Source organism: Strongylocentrotus purpuratus, unplaced genomic scaffold (assembly GCF_000002235.5).
Source record: "Strongylocentrotus purpuratus isolate Spur 01 unplaced genomic scaffold, Spur_5.0 spur5_scaffold_11, whole genome shotgun sequence".
In the NCBI taxonomy this organism is placed as follows: Eukaryota; Metazoa; Echinodermata; class Echinoidea; order Camarodonta; family Strongylocentrotidae; genus Strongylocentrotus; species Strongylocentrotus purpuratus.
In genome coordinates, this window is record NW_022145596.1 from 1,649,529 (window position 1) to 1,658,930 (window position 9,402).

A 9,402-nucleotide genomic window follows, 5' to 3' on the forward strand; every position below is an offset into this window, starting at 1 on the left:
AATACCACAGGTATGGTTCATATATCAGTTGCTCTAATGCATGCTTACACATCCCCAAGAACTCCTGTATATTTTAGAATGACAAGTCTTCTAATAACAAAATACAAACGCTAAACCTGCTCCCAATGTATACGATTTGATTTCTTTAAAACATTCACTGTCCATAAACTCTAGCCTGCGTTATGATTAATCTCAAGCTTAACCTGTTTTTTTTAAAAAGGAGGTTGTTGCTGCTGATAAACGGAAATACTGGATTGTGACAAACTAAAAAAAATGGGTAAAACCCTGGATTACTGTGAGGATAAGGCATGTGTTTAGTTGGTCAAATTGTATAATGACCATATTAATATCGAATTTTTTAGTCTCTCTGCATAAACGATTGCTATTCGATCAACTAAGGTAGAAAAATGAAAACTGGGTATAGAGTTGTCAAAACGACTTCAGATAACAGAAATCAATAGCTTTATTAGGAGTTGGTATCAAGAGAAGCAGGTCACATCAAAGCAGTGTTTCTGTCTCCTGTATGATTGAAAACTATCCAGCCTGGCATGCTAGAGAGAAGATATATTACAAGAGTACATGTTTACCATTAGTATAAAGATAGCACATACCTTCATCAATCTGAATTTCTAAAAGAAGCACACTGTATATCAATCATAAATCATGCATTTGGTCCATGTGCATAACTATAGATTGTTTCATGCATGTGATCATATTTCTCCATTCCAATACAAAAACACATTGAAAGATGGCTTGTCACTTTTGCAGACCCCAAAAAACACCTGAAGTTCAATGAATTTAGTTCTATTTTGAAGAGGTCTACTATATTAGGAACCTCCCACCAAATGAAGAAAAGAAATGGAAGCTGGCTTTCAACAAATAAATTTGAATGTTTTAATTCCAGATATTTATTTTTCTAGACTAAAGAAACATTTGTAAGTAATAATTCAAAATTAATTTTGACCCTTACATCTGTGATTTGAGAATATCCTCTGCTATAATATGAAAACAGCCCACATATTTCTTATTTCTTACAAAGAAGTTTCAGAACCTTTGACTGTAAAATTTCACACATCTTATCTGAAGGATATATTTTAAACACTGATCAAGTTTCATGGAGTTTGCACAAGTCTGCAAAAGGGGCTTATGCCTTTAAAGTGATCACTTGATTTATAATGCCTGGCACAATTTTATGGAGCAGTGTCATAAATTATTTGCAAATGAGAATGTTTATTCCCAAAGAAGGGATAAATAAGAAAGCATTTATGCTTGATCTGTTTCTACATGCTTGCTCCTCAAACTGGAGATTTATGTCAAATTTACGACGTAGTATAACAAATCTCATTAATGATCCTAATGTAGGTAGCTCCAATCAGAGATTTTTAAAAAAAAGGGATCGGCCATGCAATCTGAAAAAATTTACATCCAAGGTGTAATTTAAGAATTTTCTCAGAATTTTCTGAGACTGAAAAAATGGCTCATATTTTTAGACTTGCAGCAAACAATGGCAATAATATCAACATACCAGTATATTTTACTTTCTACGACTACTAAACATGACATCAGCACACATTTTTTCCTGACAGCTCTGGTCTTCTGACCACCCCCCCCCCCTGCCATTCTTCCCCGATTGGATTCTCACTTCCATAATTTATTGATAAAACTCTAGCCTGTGCAGCAGATACATGTATTTTACATAGCAGATGTGTGAGGGTATTACTCATAAGATGTTTTTGCATAAATCAGTAGGTTGTACAGTACCGAACTGGTATAGTACACATAATGTAATAAACAACAGGAAAAAAATGCTGCATAATAACCAACATTGGGGAATTTGGAATTGAGAAATTCAATATAACAAACAATATGTTTGACAGAAAATGGTACAATTAATATAATGCAAAATATATATTTTTCAAATTGACTAAAGGTCAATTCCTATACCTCGAGAAATCTTGTTCAGTACATAATTCACTTGATGCACTTAAGCTGCTGAAATTGCCCTGAGGTGGATTTCTGAATGTCTCATGCAGGTAGGTGTCATATAAATTCCTTCTAAAACTACAACTTTCATGCAAAAAATACTCGATTCCAAGGGACTGGGTTTCAATAACTGGCTTTTCCAATCAATGACAGATTAAGAAGAACATTTTATTGAAAATGATTAGACAAAATATATTTTGACATAATTCCTTTAGTTTTACTCACATTACTTTCATTATGAAGACTTTCACACGGAATTGATAACAATTCACTTTACAGCTTTTCATTCTCTCTTTTTCTTTGCTTATGCTTGTAAATGCATGCAATCAAGGGCACTTGAAATTGCAGAAGCTGTGTACATCAGCCATTGACAACCGAACACTTGTCTATGTCATGTAAAAGAATACAGCGAAACCACTATTGATTCCAAAATTGACCATGTGAAAATACCCACATGCTGATTTAGCCTCATAGTAGATTGACCCTAGGAATGGACATCATCCAGGCTTTCATCAATTATTCAAGCACATCAACCACCTCATCATACTTCATTAGATTCTCATTAAATTAAACCAGTAAAGCTTTTTAATGAAATGGAAATTCTGAGTGTGATGATGTTTGCATAGTCAACAAAGTCATAAACATTATTTGATGATTATAGTCATCAGAGTTAATGCTTTGGAATGGCACAGTGCAGATGTAGTCTGATGTGTTTTTAATTATGATAAAAGAATTTGATTTCAACAGGTTCATAGAGTACAATTGATAATATTGATTACAATATTTCAATTCAAATTTTCTGGCCTCAAACTGCTAATTAGCTTTGCTCTTTTATTAGAACTGTATAATAAATTACATCTCAATGGAGTTCTATTAATTAAAGCTGCATGAATCTAGCTTTTAGAAAGAATTCAATAACTTAACGAGGTATATCAATAATCCATTTAATACGATAGACCTATGAAAAAAATGGATTTTTATACAAGGTCTGTTTTTTAAATCAATGTGCATAATCCATTTGTGCACATATAATCTGAGTAATCAATAGTATCAGAGACGTATATACGGTATGCAACCAATGAACCAATGCTAAAAAACACTAATGTATCATCATAATGTATCATCACTAACAATGACTCATACTTCTAAGGCAATCAATCACTCACTCACTCACTTCGGTGCAGTTCCATTCCGGGAAAAACAAATGTGCATTAGAATTTTAAAGAAAATGGGCATGGCAAGTTTATCGTATACTGCATTTAATGTGTCAGTTTTGCTTGACTATTATTAAATGACAGGGTGAAACCATTATTAAAGTAGAAAGTAGTCTGGAGCATAAGGCTCATGAAAAATATTGACAAATATGGACAGTAGGCACTTACTTCTGGGGCTGAAATGGGGTTTTCCCTTCACAGCAATTTAGGATGCAACACTAGGTTTCATATCCTGAAAGATATTAGGCTGTTTAATGTTCCCTAGCCTCCACATTATAAGCCCATTATGATTTATATTACAACATCGGTATAATTTAGGTCATATAACTTATGACATTTTAGGCCCCATATTCAAAATTTCTTACTAATCAACAGCTTGTATTCAACAAAACATCTTTCCGTGAAGTACATCAAGAAATAAGAGAACATGCTGTTTAACACTTTATATTAATGGATTTTATCTTAGGTAGATGTAGACATTGTGTTCTGATGCCACTTGGAATGGGGATGTAAGACATTTCAAACAAAATTTTCAGTAATTATTAATGAAAGTGTGGATGTGTGGGTTACAAAATTAGCTTAAATGGTACAATGGCATGTTATTTCACTTACAATTATTACTGATCAGGGGAAAGGATAACATTTCTATCGAATTGAACATAAACATAGGCTCATAGCATTGTTGATATCAGAGGTCAGGCCATGGTTACATATATCTTGTGTATTTCATACTAAAAACATCAGTATAACTTCCTGCAATCATATTTGTGTCTATTGTTTGTGGAATGGTGTTTTCAAAATAAAAATTGTTCGAGGATAATCTCAAATTACAGCAACAAAATTTTCACTAGCAGGCTCCACCCAGTTACTATTTGACTGTTATTTGTTTAATCTAAAAATGACTCTTTGAGTGTTTACATGACCAGCCTGCTACAAGACGTTAGATATTCCATAAAGCCAAAAAGGGCCATAATAATCAAGACCCAACACCAAAGGAAACAAGTTAACAACACTCACCAATAATAAGCTTATAATTCAAGCCAGTCAGCTAACCTCGGTAAGGGAATTGTAAACTGCTGCGTTCTTCTGGTGTATCCGCGTTCTGCTCAAGATGTTGAATGAAGCATGAGGTTGTACAGAAAGCTGATGTGAATGAGTCTTCACTTTAACGCCCGCTTACATGGAGAGGTTCCAATGGTCAATCTATGATGCTTGCAGACGATGCCGGGCCGGGTGAATCATCATCCCCACTTATCCTCTTTTTCCCGCCAATATGCTAATCGAGTCCCTGATGCAAGTGTAATGTGCTGGCGTCTCCGCATACAGCAATACATTGGTTCCTTTCCTTGGCGTGGAGATTCCGACCCCGTTGAGGAGCCTCAAAGGACGATGTCGCCGCCGGTTTTGTTTACCAAATCATAAATCTCTACACATTATGTACCTCCTCATGATGTGTACCAGTTTTGTTGTTGGCGGTCATCGGGGGCGCGCTGCGATGTGGTGTGTAGCAGTAGGTTTGCATGTAATGGTATACCAGCTACGTAAAATGCAGCACAGAACAGGTGGTAGTTGCTGGGTACTGCATGCACGTGCTATGACGTGCGCTTCGTAGTGTCAGTGTGTTGTGTGTTCGCTCGCGTAGTGTGTATGTGTCATAGATTCAACACAAATAAGTGGGTGGCGCCAAATATCATCTAGTTCGGAGCTTGGTGCGATCAGGAACGCACTCCACTTCGATTGTATGCAGATCATGCACTTACAATGACAGAAAATTAGGCTGCAAATAGTCGAAGCAGAGATACAAAAGTGACGATAAAATTGAGCAATGTTTCTACATCTACTACAGATCACATCCACAGTAGCTAGCTACACAGGATTCAGGAGTTTGAAATACAAGAAGGAGGGGCACAGCAAGAGGCACAATTTTAAAAACACGCATGTGCCCTTTGAAAGGTGTCAAAAGCTAGGGGAAACACACACACATTCCACCCCCTCTCTTTTCTCTATTTTCTTGCTATAAATTAAAGCCCCCTCATCAAGTGAGTACTTAACTGTACTAAGCCTCGGGAACAAAATATATTTTTATAAAGAGAAAGTAGTGTGTCTGTACTATAATTCCGACACATATCTTTCCTATAACGAAATCTTTCTCTCTCCTTTTCTTTTAAAGATGTTTCAAGGCTCATTTAAATGAAGAAAATATAAACTATATATTATGTCTTTATAATTTCGACATATACGCTTACCTCCCCCTCTCTCTCTTTCATATTCTAGCATTTTCTTCCTATATCGCACAGACACACACTCTCTCTGTCCTGCTGCTGCAGATGAAGTAATCTAAGTAGCCCAATATGTTTATTTACTTTGCATTTGTGCCATTTTTTTTCTTAAGCTGGTCTGTGCCTGTACATGTTAACATATTCTTCTATTCTTTAAATTAATGACAACAAAGACATACTAACTTGTCAGTCATTTTATGTGGTTCATACACTCAAAATCCACCTTGATAAATTGACTGCGGAATGGATGCTTGATGTTGACGAGTATGATCGTGTGTAATGTAGCAGTTTAATATCTTAATTAGGCTATTACTCATAATAGTCACATATTTGACTCTGTACAGTGTGGAGGAGATGGGATGTCATTGAAGTCTACTTGATTTACTGTAGATATTCAAAGATTTACCTTCCCCCCACCCCCCCCCCCCCAAAAAAAAAGGGGGAAAAGAATAAGTAATTGACAAGGAAATCGATAACAATGGAAGGGATTTTCCTCATCATAAGATTTATAAATTCCATACTCATGTTGATCGTGTAAAGGTTAGAAACCATATATGAAAGGAAATCTTAAGTTCTGATGATGGTATTGCATTTCAGGAAAAAATTGGCTAATAGAGTGATTACATGTTGTTTGATCCAAGTAGGGAACCTAAATGAAATCACATTCATTAAAGGTAAATCCAATCTAGCAAATTGCTTGAAATGAAAACAGAAACCTTACAGAATTGGTGAAAGTTTGTCGAAATCGGACAAACAATAAGAAAATTGATATCACTAAACATGTACGTAAGCGGTACATTAATTTCAAATTGGCCAGAAGTAAAAGGATTATGCTTATTATACACATGAACTAGATCAACATTTTTTTAAAAACCAATAAAAACCAATGCAAATTAATAATGCAGTACTATTTTCTTTTCTATTTTGCAATAAGAAAAAGACTTTTATTCAAGAAGTAGGAACACAAGGTATACCATACACAATTCTATGTACATCAATTGATTGAAACAATCAAATATATTATTATGACATTTTACCAGTCCCACTAATTCAAATTCATGTAAGTCAGATATCAAAATTATTGGTAAATTTATTATCCTACTGGCTTTATTATTTTATCCACAAATGGTTTAAACAGCTCTACAGTTTTTCTTTAAAAATGTTAATTCAACTTATATGGACAAATCAATCATATTAAAAAGAAAGTGATGTTATAAAATTTAACCCAAGAATTGTTATTCGGACAATTCCACTCGTAAAATTCAGAGACAGAAATATCTGCCATATCATCAAGACCAAGAATTATTAGCCAAGCACAGAAGAATATATCCTCATCATTTCTCAAGAATATGAATGAAAGTCTTTCCATCATAATGCACACAAACTATCTTTCTTTTCTGTTGTGCACATAAGACCAGAAATGTCAAGTTTTGAGATTTTATTACCTTTTCAGCCATTTCCTTGTTATTCAAAAAAAAAAAATCCAGCACATAATCTCCATCAAAAAAAAAAAGGGAGAAAAAACAGTGTCTGATATTACAAGCTCTTCCCATTAATGACCATGTCCAATATTTTCATATGCTTGAAAGTGGATGGATTGGCCGTTCATAAACCTAAGAAGGTAATATAAACATATAATTGAACTACAAATCCTCTGAACCAGACAGGGGTTAACTCTGTATCAAAGTATATAAGTAAGCGCCCTGCTGGTTCTTAACAGACGAAAGAGTAAAATATAACTGCAGGACTGGTGATCATATCAACATGATTGAAATAGATTTTATCATGAACTGTACAGATGTGATTAATTTATACAGCTTTCTACAAAGCATATAAATCTAACATAGCCCCTTTCAACACACAAATCTTATTAATGAAATATAGTTTCTAATATTTTGTCTAAAGAATAATTTGATAACATTGCACTGTTTGACAGAGAAAAACAGGAAAAATGAGCATTAACAGTTCAAAAAGATAAAAATCAAAATTGTTTTTCCTTTAAACTGTAAAGCACTATCAACAGAGATTCTAATATAACTTTTTTTTCCACATCCCTTTCTAAAACCAATCTGAACCAAGTAGACCTATTTACAGGAATGTATTAGGTGTGACAAACATTGAATGAAATATAGGCAGAGACAATAGTATGTTATTGCAACTATAATGTTACTATAAATGAATTCACATCTATCTAAATTTAAATATTTTTATTGATGTAAGGAGCACTAAGGAAAACTTCTACCATCATCTGCATAAGGAATTAACAGATTTAGACTTAATATACTCAAAATGTCCATAGGAATATCTCCTTTTTTCCCCTCCATTTCATATTAGTTCAGAAAATCTTTAATTTTCTTATTGAGTCCAATATTAAAAATTGTAAACTTCTTTGAGTAATTCTTATTGTCCATTCTTTAGACATATGTAACATAAATAATCAATATTTCCCTTGTGAAATATGCCATTTTCATAAAGAAAGTTAGAAATAATACATAGTATCGATATAAAGCTACACATTAATTGTCCTAACATAAGCTCTTACTATATGTCTGATACTCAACTCAAAATGAAAACTTAGTATAAGTTTAAACCAGAATCTTAAAAACATAGATTACATAGAAGCCGTGAGAGTAAGCTAGATCTTTTTAGAGAGTAAAGATGAGTAAATAATCCAAACTACAAATTAAAAGCAAGCATAGAGACTTATAATGAAAGAAGCCATCATAGCAACAATAATGAAAAGCAGCGCCGAAATCAAAACATGAATGCCTTTTCAAAGAAAATGTTGAAAAAATTCAAATATACATACAGTGTGTATAATAAACTTTTTGAATATGTCTATATCACAATTTTAAATTCAATAGGAAATAAACAATGCAAAGATAGTATAAAAGATGAAGAGAAACAAATATGGGGTCGATCATCTGATATCCAGATGAAAAGAAATTTGTGAATGGTTAGCTTCAAGAAATCATTTTCCACAGAAGGGCAAGCTAATAGGTGTCGAAATAATACTGATTCTAAACATCAGACCAGCACCAAGAATTTCAATATGAGAAGAAATTATGTACCAAAATTAATAATCCCACTAAACATCCAAAACATCATTGTATGACACTTGTTCAGCACACATCAATATTGAATTTATAATCTGAAGATGTTTGCCTAAAACACCTAATCACTCATGTGGAAATGGTTCATCAAATTATCCAAATAATTTTAACATTCACAGGAAATTCTACACCTCATCATTTAAAAAAAAAAATACTAATATCAATAGTCGAGGAATTATCAAAATTCAAGTTATTGCTTTTACATAGACAGATTTCATCTGACCATCTAATTGAAAACAAGTTTGTATAGGGAGATAACAGGGCCAATAATGCAAGGCTCAACACACGATTTATTGGTGTCCAGAGTGAAATATGAGACTTCCAATGTCCAACATACCCCCTGTCAACATTTTTACAAATTTGGGGGTCTTGTATGAAACTTTGGGAGTCCAATGTGTTCATGACTACTGTTTGTATCAAGCCCTACATACACAATCTATCAGGATTGTTTTAATACCATCTTCAGTCCCTTTCCTGCACTTTTAATGAAAGCTCTACATATTAAAGTTACATACATTGCTGTGGGAGTATGGCTAGTTAATTATGACACTGGTATACTACCAGTATGTATCCACACATAGCTCCTGCAGCCCTTTCTGTTGTTATTGTAAGGAGCACGTTATCTTTTCTGAAGAAAAATGTTGAAGCACTGATCTATTATAAGAATTGTAAACATGTTATTGTTTTAGCAAGGGTTTATTACTATGTTATGCCCTAGCTCCTTAGGGCATTCAGCTTTTTTCTTGCGCAGGGTTCACAGCCTAATGTTCCTCGAGTCATCAGTACATAACAAATTAAAAAACGTTTCTTGAA